At 37.5% G+C, this 13,762-nt stretch overlaps 1 non-coding gene across 1 annotated transcript; it reads right to left on the bottom strand.

Moving 5' to 3' along the window:
- Nucleotides 1-4,846: 4,846 nt before the first annotated feature.
- LOC112715679 (small nucleolar RNA R71) lies at nucleotides 4,847-4,954 on the bottom strand. The gene has a single exon (XR_003159904.1). It is a non-coding gene; the product is annotated as a small nucleolar RNA R71 (small nucleolar RNA).
- Nucleotides 4,955-13,762: the final 8,808 nt, after the last annotated feature.

Raw genomic sequence — 13,762 nt, 5'->3', positions numbered from 1 at the left:
ATTTTACATCTGAATTTGTATATTCTACGGCATGAGTCTCTAAACCCCATGGTTGGGGGTGAGGAGCTCCGCTGTGTCTCGATGGATTAATGCAATTACTTCTATTTTCTATTCAATCACGCTGGTTTCTATTCTAAAATATTCATTCGTACTTCAACATGATGAATGTGATGATCCATGACACTCATCACCATTCTCAACTTATGAACGTGTACCTAACAACCACTTCCGTTCTACCTTAGATTGAGTGGGTATCTCTTGGGTTCCTGGTTCACGAGTTTGATTGTCTCTCCTGACAACAGAGTGATCAAATCCGTGAAACCAGAGTCTTCGTGGTATAAGCTAGAATCAAATGGCAACACTCTTGAGATCCAAAAATTCTAAACCTTGTCTGTGGTATTCCAAGTAGGATCTGGGAAGGTGTGACTGTGACGAGCTTCAAACTCACAAATGTTGGGCGCAGTGACAGTGTGCAAAAGGATCCATGGATCCTATTCCAGCACGAGTGAGAACCGACAGATGATTAGCCCTACGTAACCCGTAGTTGGACCATTTTCACTGAGAGGATGGATGGTAGCCATTGACAATGGTGATCCACCAACATACAGCTTGCCATGGAAGGAACCTTGCATGCGTGAAGAAGACAACAGTAGGAAAGCAGAGATTCAAAAGACAGAGCATCTCCAAAACCTCAACCTGTTCTCCATTACTGAATCACAAGTACTTTTCATTTCATGTTATTTATTCTTCATAAACAAAATCATCTTTATCATTAATCTCCTGACTAAGAGTTACAAGATAACCATAGTGATGAGCGGATAATTTATACGCTTTTTGACATTATTTTTAGATAGTTTTTAGTAGGATCTAGCTACTTTTAGGGATGTTTTCATTAGTTTTATGTAAAATTCACATTTCTGGACTTTACTATGAGTTTGTGTATTTTTCTGTGATTTCAGGTATTTTCTGGCTGAAATTGAGAGACTTGAGCAAAACTTTGATAGAAGGCTGACAAAGGACTGATGATGCTGTTGGATTCTAACCTTCCTGAACTCGAAATAGATTTTATGGAGCTACAAACTCCAAATGGCGCGATCTCAACGGCTTTGGAAAGTAGACATCCAGAGCTTTCCAGCAATATATAATAGTTCATACTTTATTCGGGATTAGACGATGTAAACTGGCGCTCAACGCCAGTTCCATGCTGCATTCTGGAGTCAAACGCCAGAAACACGTCATGAACCATAGTTGAACGCCAAAAACACGTTACAACTTGGCGTTCAACTCCAAAAGAAGCCTCTGCACGTGTAAAGCTCAAGCTCAGCCCAAGCACACACCAAGTGGGTCCCGGAAGTGGATTTCTGCATCAATTACTTACTTCTGTAAACCCTAGTAGCTAGTCTAGTATAAATAGGACATTTTACTATTGTATTAGACATCTTTTGGTCTCAGTTTTATTCTATTATTCATCTTAGGAGACTATTGATCACGTTTATGGGGGCTAGTCATTCGGCCATGCCTGGACCATCACTTATGTATTTTAAACGGTAGAGTTTCTACACACTATAGATTAAGGGTGTAGTGCTCTGCTGTACCTCAAGTTTTAATGCAATTACTACTATTTTCCATTCAATTCATTTTATTCCTATTCTAAGATATTCGTTGCACTTCACCATGACGAATGTGATGATCTGTGACACTCATCATCATTCTCCCCTATGAACGCGTGACTGACAACTACCCCCGTTCTACCTTAGACCGAGCACATATCTCTTGGATTCCTTAATCAGAGTCTTCGTGGTATAAGCTAGAATTGATGGCGGCATTCATGAGAATCTGGAAAGTCTAAACCTTGTCTGTGGTATTCCGAGTAGGATTCAGGGATTGAATGACTGTGACGAGCTTCAAACTCGCGATTGTTGGGCGTGATGACAAACGCAAAAGAATCAATGGATTCTATTCCGACATGATCGAGAATCGACAGATGATTAGCCGTGCCGTGACAGAGCATTTGGACCTTTTTCAGTGAGAGGATGGTATGTAGCCATTGACAACGGTGATGCCCTACATACAGCTTGACATGGAAAGGAGTAAGAAGGATTGGATGAAGGCAGTAGGAAAGCAGAGATGCAAAAGGAGCACAGCATCTTCATACGCCTATCTGAAATTCCCACCAATGATTTACATAAGTATTTCTATCTTTATTTTCTATTTATTTATTATTATTATTCGAAGACTCCATAATCATTTATTATCCGCCTAACTGAGATTTACAAGATGACCATAGCTTGTTTCATACCAACAATCTCTGTGGGATCGACCCTTACTCACGTAAGGTTTATTACTTGGACGACCCAGTGCACTTGCTGGTTAGTTGTGCGAAGTTGTGAAGTTATGTTTGGACCCTGGTATCATGCACCAAGTTTTTGGCGCTATTACCAGGGAGAGAACGAACATGAATGCCATTATCAGAAATTACAATTTTGCCTATCAAGTTTTTGACGCCATTGCCGGGGATTGTTCGAGTTTGGACAACTGACGGTTCATCTTGTTGCTCAGATTACGTAATTTTTTTTTCTTTTATTTTCAAAAAAATTTCAAAAATCTTTCAAAAAATATTTCCTTTTGTTTTCAAAAATTATTCAAAATTTTTTAGAATGAATTCTAGAGTTTCATGGTAACATGTTGAAGCCTGGCTGGCTGTAAAGCCATATCCAAATTCTTTTGGATTGAGGCTTCCACTTATCAACATAAAAGGCATGTATATGGAGTTGGATGAAGTATGAGCTGTTGCATGCCTGATTTATATCCTAAAGCTGGCTGGCTAGTAAGCCATGTCCAACCCCTGGATTGAAGCTTTAGGCTAACATTGAAAGATTCCTGGAATTCTTATTAAAAATTTTGAATTTCTTATTTTCTTTTTCCTATATGTTTTTCGAACAAAAATATAAAGAAAATACAAAAAAAAATCATAAAATCATAAAAAACCAAAAATATTTTGTGATTCTTGTTGGATTCTTGTTCTTGCATTTTTCGAAAATTCATGCATTCATAGTGTTCTTCATGATCTTCAAGTTGTTCTTGGTAAGTCTTCTTGTTTGATCTTTAAATTTTCTTGTTTTATGTTGTATGATATTTTTCATGTGCATTTTTGCATTCATAGTGTCTAAACATGAAAGATTTCTAAGTTTGGTGTCTTGCATGTTTTCTTTGCATCAAAAATTTTTCAAAAATATGTTCTTGATGTTCATCATGATCTTCAAAGTATTCTTGGTATTCATCTTGATATTCATAGTGTTCTTGCATGCATCATGTGTTTTGATTCATAATTTTCATGTTGTGAGTCATTTTTATGTTTTTCTCTCTCATAATAAAAAAATTCAAAAATAAAAAAAATATCTTGTCCTTATTTTTCTCAAAATTTCGAAAATTTGAGTTGACTTAGTCAAAAATTTTTAAAACTTAGCGATTTCTTATAAGTCAAGTCAAATTTTCAATTTTAAAAATCTTATCTTTTCAAAAACTTTTTCAAAAATCAATTCTCTTTCATTTTATTTATTTTTCGAAAAGTTAAAAATATTTTTCAAAATCTTCTTCTTAATTTTATTTCAAATTTTTGGAACTTAACTAACAAGTAATGTGATTGATTCAAAAATTTGAAGTGTTACTTTCTTGTTAAGAAAGGTTCAATCTTTAAATTCTAGAATCTTATCTTTTAGTTTCTTGTTAATCAAGTAATTAATTTTAATTTTAAAAATTAAATCTTTTTCAACCATATCTTTTTAATCATATCTTTTCCATCATATCTTTTTCAAAATTTTATCTTTTTCAAAAATTTGATTTCAAAATATCTTCCAACTTCTTATCTTTTCAAAATTAAATTTCAAATCTTTTTCAACTAACTAGTTGACTTTTTGTTTGTTTTAACTATATTTTATCATTTTCAAAACCACCTAACTACTTTCCTCTCCCTAATTTTCGAAAATTACCTCTCTCTTTTTCAAAATTCTTTTAATTAACTAACTGTTTTAAATTTTAATTTTAATTTTATTTCTTCTCTTAATTTTCGAAAATCACTAACTCTTTTTCAAAATTTATTTTCGAATTTCTCCTTCTCTCATCCTATTCTATTTATTTATTTATTTATTTACTAACACTTCTCTTCATCTCAAGAATCTGAACCTATCTTCACCCTTGTGTTTGGATTCTTACCTTTTCCTTCTTCTATTCCCTTCTCCTTCTACTAACATAAAAGAATCTCTCTACTGTGGTAAAGAGGATCCCTATTATTATTTTCTGTTCCCTTTTTTTTCATATGAGCAAGAGGAAGGACAAGAACATTCTTGTTGAAGCAGATCCTGAACCTGAAAGGACTCTGAAGAGGAAACTAAGAGAAGCTAAACTACAACAATCCAGAGCCAACCATACAGAAAATTTTGAAAAAGAAGAGGAGATGGAAACCGAAAATAATAATGCAAGGAGGATGCTCGGTGATTACACTACACCTACTTCCAAGTTTGATGGAAGAAGCATCTCAATCTCTGCCATTGGAGCAAACAATTTTGAGCTGAAACCTCAACTAGTTGCTCTACTGCAACAGAACTGCAAGTTCCATGGACATCCATTAGAAGATCCCTACCAGTTTTTAACTGGGTTCTTGCAGATCTGTGAGACTGTTAAGACTAATGGAGTAGATCCTGAAGTCTACAGGCTCATGCTTTTCCCTTTTGCTGTAAGAGACAGAGCTAGAATATGGTTGGATTCCCAACCTAAAGATAGCCTAGACTCCTGGGATAAGCTGGTCGCAGCCTTCTTGGCTAAGTTCTTTCCTCCTCAAAAGCTGAGCAAGCTTAGAGTGGATGTTCAAACCTTTAAACAAAAAGATGGTGAATCCCTCTATGAAGCTTGGAAAGGATACAAGCAGATGACCAAAAGGTGTCCTTATGACATGCTTTCAGAGTGGACCATTTTGGATATATTCTATTATGGTCTATCTGAATTCTCTAAGATGTCACTGGACCATTCTGCAGGTGGATCCATTCACCTAAAGAAAACGCCTACAGAAGCTCAAGAACTCATTGACATGGTTGCAAATAACCAATTCATGTATACTTCTGAGAGGAATTCCGTGAGTAATGGGACGCCTCAAAGGAAGGGAGTTCTTGAAATTGATGCTCTGAATGCCATATTGGCTCAGAACAAAATGTTGACTCAACAAGTCAACATAATTCCTCAAAGTCTGAATGGATGGAAAAATGCATCCAACAGTACTAAAGAGGCCTCTCCTGAAGAAGAAGCTTATGATCCTGAAAACCCTGCAATAGCAGAGGTAAATTATATGGGTGAACCTTATGGAAACACCTATAATTCATCATGGAGAAATCATCCAAATTTCTCATGGAAGGATCAACAAAAGCCTCAACAAGGCTTTAATAATGGTGGAAGAAATAGGCTTAGCAACAACAAGCCTTATCCATCATATTCTCAGCAACAGACAGAGAATTCTGAGCAGAGCACTTCTAATTTAGCAAACTTAGTCTCTGATCTGTCTAAGGCCACTTTAAGTTTCATGAGTGAAACAAGGTCCTCCATTAGAAATTTGGAGGCACAAGTGGGCCAGTTGAGTAAGAAAGTCACTGAAACTCCTCCTAGTACTCTCCCAAGCAATACTGAAGAGAATCCAAAAAGAGAGTGCAATGCCATTGATATAATAAAAATGGCCAAACCTAGAGAGGAAGGGGAGGATGTGAATCTCAATGAGGAAAACCTCATGGGACGTCTCCCAGGCAAGAAGAAGTTCCTTATTGAGGACCTGAAGGAATCTGAGGCTCATATGGAGACCATAGAGATCCCATTAAATCTTCTTCTTCCATTTATGAGCTCTGAAGACTATTCTTCCTCTGAAGAGGATGAAAATGTAACTGGAGAGCAAGTTGCTCAATATCTAGGAGCCATCATGAAGCTGAATGCCAAATTATTTGGTATTGAGACTTGGGAAGATGAACCTCCCTTGCTCATTAATGAACTAGATACATGGGTTCAGCAAACTTTACCTCAAAAGAGACAAGATCCTGGCAAATTCTTAATACCCTGTACCATAGGCACCATGACCTTTAAGAAGGCTTTGTGCGACCTAGGGTCAGGCATAAATCTTATGCCACTCTCTGTAATGGAGAAGCTGGAGATCATTGAGGTACAACCTGCCATATTCTCATTGCAAATGGCAGACAAGTCAGTAAGACAAGCTTATGGATTGGTAAAGGACGTGTTAGTGAAGGTTGAAGGCCTTTACATCCCTGCTGATTTCATAATCTTAGACACTAGGAAGGAGGAGGATGAATGCATCATCCTTGGAAGACCTTTCCTAGCCACAGCAGGAACTGTGATAGATTTTAACAGAGGAGAATTAGTCCTTCAATTGAAAGGAGACTACCTTGTGTTTAAGACCCAAGGGTGTTCTTCTTTAACAATGGAGAGGAAGCATGAAAAGCTTCTCTCAATACAGAGTCAAATAAAACCCCCACAATCAAACTCTAAGTTTAGTGTTGGGAGGCCACAGCCAAACTCTAAGTTTGGTGTTGGGAGTCTACAACATTGACCTGATCACCTGTGAGGCTCCATGAGAGCCCACTGTCAAGCTAGTGACATTAAAAGAGCGCTTATTGGGAGACAACCCAATTTTTATTTATCTAATTTTATTTTTCTTTTATTTTTTCTTTATGTTTTATTAGGTTCATGATCATGTGGAGTCACAAAATAAATACTAACATTAAAAATAGAATCAAAAACAGCAGAAGAAAAAGCACACCCTGGAGGAAGAGCTTACTGGCGTTTAAACGCCAATAAGGAGCATCTGGCTGGCGTTCAACACCAGAACAGAGTATGGATCTGGCGTTGAATGCTAGAAACAAGCAACATCCTGGCGTTTAAACGCCAGGAATACACCCTGAGGAGAGCTGGCGCTGAACGCCAGAAACAAGCATGGAACTGGCGTTCAACGCCAGAAACATGCTGCAAATGGGCGTTGAATGCCCAAAACAAGCATGAAGCTGGCGTTCAACGCCAGAAACAAGCATCAATCTGGCGTTGAACGCCAGGATTGCATGCAAAGGGCGTTTTACATGCCTCATTGGTGCAGGGATGTAAATCCTTGACACCTCAGGATCTGTGGACCCCACAGGATCATCTCAGGATCTGCGGACCCCACAGGATCCCCACCTACCTCAACTCACCCTCTCTCTCTTTTTCACACAACCCAATAAACACTCTTCCCCAAAACCCTTCACCAATCACCTCAATCTCTCTTCCCCATCACCTCTTCACCACTCACATCCATCCACTCTTCCCCAAAAACCCCACCTACCTTCAAAATTCAAAATCTCTTTCCCACCCAAACCCACCCTAAATAGCCGAACCTACTCTCTCTCCCTTCACTATATAAAGCCCTCTATCCTTCTTCATTTTCACACACCACAACCCTCTCTTCTTCACCTTGGCCGAAACCACACACTTCTCCCTTTCCTCCATATCTTCTTCTTCTTCATCTATTCTTTCTTCTCTTGCTCGAGGGCAAGCAATATTCTAAGTTTGGTGTGGTAAAAGCATAGATTTTTGTGTTTTCATAACCATTGATGGCACCTAAGGCCGGAGAAATCTCTAGAAAATGGAAAGGGAAGACAAAAGCTTCCACCTCCGAGTCATGAAAGATGGAGAGATTCATCTCCAAAGCCCATCAAGACCACTTCTATGATGTTGTGGCCAAGAAAAAGGTGATCCCTAATGTCCCTTTCAAGCTCAAGAAAAATGAGTATCCAAAGATCCGACATGAGATCCAAAGAAGAAGTTGGGAAGTTCTGACCAATCCCATTCAACAAGTCAGAATCTTAATGGTTCAAGAGTTCTATGCCAATGCATGGATCACTAGGAACCATGATCAAAGCGTGAACCCGAATCCAAAGAATTATCTTACAATGGTTCGGGGAAAATATTTAGATTTTAGTCTGGAAAATGTGAGGTTGGCGTTCAACTTGCCCATGATGCAAGGAAATGCACGCCCCTACACTAGAAGGGTCAACTTTGATCAAAGGATTGACCAAGCCGGTTCAATTAAGAAGACTGGACCTCAAGCCTATGGCTAGAGGATGGTTAGAGTTCATCCAACGCTCCATCATCCCCACTAGCAACCGATCCGAAGTTACTGTGGATCGGGCCATCATGATTCATAGCATCATGAATGGAGAGGAAGTAGAAGTTCATGAAGTCATCTCCCTTGAATTCTACAAAATAGCCGAAAAGTCCTCCACCATGGCAAGGCTAGCTTTTCCTCATCTTATTTGCCATCTATGTTACTCAGCTGGAGTCATCATAGAAAGAGACATCCCCATTGAGGAGGATAAGCCCATCACTAAGAAAAGGATGGAGCAAACAAGAGAGCACACTCATGGATCCCAAGAGACGCATGAGGAAGCTCATCATCAAGAAATCCCGGAGATGTCTCAAGGGATGCACTTTCCTCCCAACAATTATTGGGAACAACTCAACACTTCTCTAGAAGACTTGAGTTACAATATGGATCAATTAAGGGTGGAAGATCAAGAGCACTCCATCATTCTCCATGAAATTAGAGAAGATCAAAGAGTAATGAGGGAGGAGCAACAAAGGCAAGGAAGAGACATAGAAGCAAGGACATCATTGGTTCTTCAAGAAGAAAGTGCCACCATCACTAAGGTGGACTCATTCCTTGTTCTTATTTCTCTATTGTTTTTCTTTTCGGTTTTTATGCTATATGTTTGTTTATGTTTTGTGTCTCTACTTCATGATCATTAGTATGTAGTAACTATGTCTTAAGGCTATAAATAATTCCATGAATCTTTCACCTCTCTTAAATGAAAAATGTTTTAATACAAAAGAAGAAGAAGTACATAAGTTTCAAATTTATCCTTGAATTTAGTTTAATTATATTGATGTGGTGACAATATTTTTTGTTTTTTGAATGAATGCTTGAACAGTGCATATTTTTGATCTTGTTGTTTATGAATGTTAAAATTGTTGGCTCTTGAAAGAATGATGAACAAAGAGAAATGCTACTGATAATCTGAAAAATCATGAAATTGATTCTTGAAACAAGAAAAAGCAGTGAAAAAGCAAAAGCTTGCGAAAAAAATAAAAATAATAATAATAATTTTGTGAAAAAAAAGAGAGAGAAAGAAAAAGAAAAAGCAAGCAAAAAAAGCCAATAGCCCTTAAAACCAAAAGGCAAGGGTGAAAAGGATCCAAGGCTTTGAGCATCAATGGATAGGAGGGCCCAAGGAAATAAAATCCAAGCCTAAGCGGCTAAAATCAAGCTGTCCTTAACCATGTGCTTGTGGCATGTAGGTCCAAGTGAAAAGCTTGAGACTGAGTGGTTAAAGTCGTGATCCAAAGCAAAAAGAGTGTGCTTAAGAGCTCTGGACACCTCTAATTGGGGACTTTAGCAAAGCTGAGTCACAATCTAAAAAGGTTCACCCAGTCATGTGTCTGTGGCATTTATGTATCCGGTGGTAATACTGGAAAACAAAGTGCTTAGGGCCACGGCCAAGACTCATAAAAGTAGCTGTGTTCAAGAATCAACAAACTTAACTAGGAGAATCAATAACACTATCTGAAATTCTAAGTTCTTAGAGATGCCAATCATTCTAAACTTCAAAGGAAAAAGTGAGATGCCAAAACTGTTCAGAAGCAAAAAGCTACATGTCCTGCTCATCTAATTAAAACTAATATTCATTGATATTTTGAGATTTATAGTATATTCTCTTCTTTTTATCCTATTTTATTTTCAGTTGCTTGGGGACAAGCAACAATTTAAGTTTGGTGTTGTGATGAGCGGATAATTTATACGCTTTTTGGCATTGTTTTTAGATAGTTTTTAGTAGGATCTAGCTACTTTTAGGGATGTTTTCATTAGTTTTTATGTAAAATTCACATTTCTAGACTTTACTATGAGTTTGTGTGTTTTTCTGTGATTTCAGGTATTTTCTGGTTGAAATTGAGGAACCTGAGCAAAACTTTGATAGAAGGCTGACAAAGGACTGATGATGCTGTTGGATTCTGACCTCCCTGCACTCAAAATAGCTTTTCTGGAGCTAGAGAACTCCAAATGGCACTATCTTAACGACGTTAGAAAGTAGACATTTACAGCTTTCCAGAAATATATAATAGTCTATACTTTATTCGGAATTAGATGACGTAAACCGGCGCTCAACGCCAGTTCCATGCTGCATTCTGGAGTCAAACACAAGAAACACGTCACGAACCAAAGTTGAATGCCAAAAACACGTTACAACTTGGCGTTCAACTCCAAAAGAAGCCTCTACACGTGTAAAGCTCAAGCTCAGCCCAAGCACACACCAAGTGGGTCCCGGAAGTGGATTTCTGCATCAATTACTTACTTCTGTAAACCCTAGTAGCTAGTCTAGTATAAATAGGACATTTTACTATTGTATTAGACATCTTTTGGTCTCAATTTTATTCTATTATTCATCTTAGGAGACTATTGATCACATTTATGGGGGCTGGCCATTCGGCCATGCCTGGACCATCACTTATGTATTTTCAATGGTGGAGTTTCTACACACCATAGATTAAGGGTGTAGAGCTCTGGTGTACCTCAAGTTTTGATGCAATTACTACTATTTTCCATTCAATTCAGTTTATTCCTGTTCTAAGATATTCGTTGCACTTCACCATGATGAATGTGATGATCTGTGACACTTATCATCATTCTCACCTATGAACGCGTGACTGACAACCACCCCCGTTCTACCTTAGACCGAGCGCATATCTCTTGGATTTCTTAATCAGAGTCTTCGTGGTATAAGCTATAATTGATGGCGGAATTCATGAGAATCCGGAAAGTCTAAACCTTGTCTGTGGTATTCCGAGTAGGATTCAGGGATTGAATGACTGTGACGAGCTTCAAACTCGCAATTATTGGGCGTGACGACAAACGCAAAAGAATCAATGGATTCTATTCCGACATGATCGAGAACCGACAGATGATTAGCCGTGTCATGACAGAGCATTTGGACCTTTTTCACTGAGAGGATGGGATGTAGCCATTGACAACGGTGATGCCTGATGAGCGGATAATTTATACGCTTTTTGGCATTATTTTTAGGTTGTTTTTAGTAAGTTTGAGCTACTTTTAGGGATGTTTTCATTAGTTTTTATGTTAAATTCACATTTCTGGTCTTTACTATGAGTTTGTGTGTTTTTCTGTGATTTCAGGTAAATTCTGGCTGAAATTGAGGGACTTGAGCAAAACTCTGAAAAAAGGCTGACAAAAGGACTACTGATGCTGTTGGAATCTGACCTCCCTGCACTCGAAATGGATTTTATGGAGCTACAGAACTCCAAATGGCGCGCTCTCAACGGCGTTGGAAAATAGACATCCAGAGCTTTCCAGCAATATATAATAGTCCATACTTTATTCGGAAATTGACAACGTAACTTGGCGTTGAACGCCAAGTACATGCTGCTGTCTGGAGTTAAACGCCAGAAACACGTCATGATCCGGAGTTGAACGCCCAAAACACGTTATAACTTGGAGTTCAACTCCAAGAAAAGCCTCAGCTCGTGGATAGATCAATCTCAGCCCAAACATACACCAAGTGGGCCCCGGAAGTGAATTTATGCATCAAATACTTACTCATGTAAACCCTAGTAGCTAGTCTAGTATAAATAGGATAAGTTACTATTGTATTAGACATCTTTGGTCTCAGTTTTGTTTTATTCTTCATCTTAGGAGGCTATTGATCACATTCAGGGGGCTGGCCATTCGGCCATGCCTGAACCTCTTTCACTTATGTATTTTCAACGGTGGAGTTTCTGCACACCATAGATTAAGGGTGTGGAGCTCTGCTGTACCTCAAGTTTCAATACAATTATTATTACTTTCTATTCAATTCTCTTCTATTCTTATTCCAAGATATACGCTACACTTAACTTTGATGAATGTGATGATCCGTGACACTCATCATCATTCTCACCTATGAACGCGCGTGATTGACAACCACTTCCGTTCTACCTTAGGCCGGGCGCATATCTCTTAGATTCCCCAACAGAATCTTCGTGGTATAAGCTAGATAGATGGCGGCATTCATGAGGATCCGGAAAGTCTAAACCTTGTCTGTGGTATTCTGAGTAGGATTCTGGGATTGAATGACTGTGACGAGCTTCAAACTCCTGAAGGCTGGGCGTGATGACAAGCGCAAAAGAATCAAGGGATTCTATTCCAACCTGATTGAGAACCGACAGATGATTAGCCGTGCTGTGGCAGAGCATAGGAACGTTTTCACTGAGAGGATGGGATGTAGCCATTGACAACGGTGATGCCCTACATACAGCTTGCCATGGAAAGGAGTAGGAAGGATTGGATGAATGTAATAAGAAAATAGAGATTCAAGAGGAGCACAGCATCTCCACACACTTATCTGAAATTCCCACTATTGATTTACATAAGTATTTCTATCCCTTTTTATTTTCCAATTATTATTAATTTTCGAAAACCCATAAACCATTTTAATCTGCCTAACTGAGATTTACAAGATGACCATAGCTTGCTTCATACCAACAATCTCTGTGGGATCGACCCTTACTCACGTAAGGTATTACTTGGATGACCCAGTACACTTGCTGGTTAGTTGAACGGAGTTGTGAACTATGGTATTGGCATCATGTTTTTGGTGCCATTACCAGGGAATGAAAAGCAATGAATTTTGCAAAATGGAATAACAATTGAATCACAATTTCGTCCACCAAGTTTTTGGCGCCGTTGCCGGGGATTGTTCGAGTATGGACAACTGACGGTTCTTCTTGTTGCTCAGATTAGGTAATTTTCTTTTCAAAATTTTTTTCAAAAATCTTTTTCAAAATTTTTCTTTTCTTTTTCGTTTTTCCAAAAATGTTTTTCGAAAAAATTAAAATAAAAATACAAAAAAATTAGAAAATCATAAAAATCAAAAATATTTTGTGTTTCTTGTTTGAGTCTTGTGTTAATTTTTAAGTTTGGTGTCAATTGCATGCTTTTAAAATTTTTCTTGCATTTTTTTCGAAAATTCCATGCATTCATAGTGTTCTTCATGATCTTCAAGTTGTTCTTGACAAGTCTTCTTGTTTGATCTTGATGATTTCTTGTTTTATGTTGTTTGTTGTTTTTCATGTGCATTTTTTGTTTGTTAGAGTCCATGCATTAAAGATTTCTAAGTTTGGTGTCTTGCATGTTTTCTTTGCATCAAAAATTTTTCAAAAATTATGTTCTTAATGTTCATCATGATCTTCAAAGTGTTCTTGGTGTTCATCTTGACATTCATAGTGTTCTTGCATGCATCTTGTGTCTTGATCCAAAATTTTCATGTTTTGGGTCATTTTTGTGTTTTTCTTTAAAAATTCAAAAATCAAAAAAATTATCTTTTCCTTATTCCCCTCCAAATTTTCGAAATTTTGGGTTGACTTGGTCAAAAAATTTTTAAAAATTAGTTGTTTCTTACAAGTCAAGTCAAAATTTCAATTTTAAAAAAAAAACTTATCTTTTCAAAATCTTTTTCAAAAATCATATCTTTTTCAATTTTTTTATTTTCGAAAATTTCAAAAATCTTTTTCAAAATATTTTTCTTATCTTTATATCATATTTTCGAAAATTAGCTAACAATTAATGTGATTGGTTCAAAAATTTGAAGTTTGTTATTTTCTTGTTAAGAAAAGTTCAATCTTTAAGTTCTAGAAT

The sequence above is a fragment of the Arachis hypogaea genome, chromosome 1 (assembly GCF_003086295.3).
Source record: "Arachis hypogaea cultivar Tifrunner chromosome 1, arahy.Tifrunner.gnm2.J5K5, whole genome shotgun sequence".
Classification (NCBI taxonomy): Eukaryota; Viridiplantae; Streptophyta; class Magnoliopsida; order Fabales; family Fabaceae; genus Arachis; species Arachis hypogaea.
Note: the sequence above shows the minus strand (reverse complement) of the source record. Positions and strands in the feature narration are given on the sequence as shown.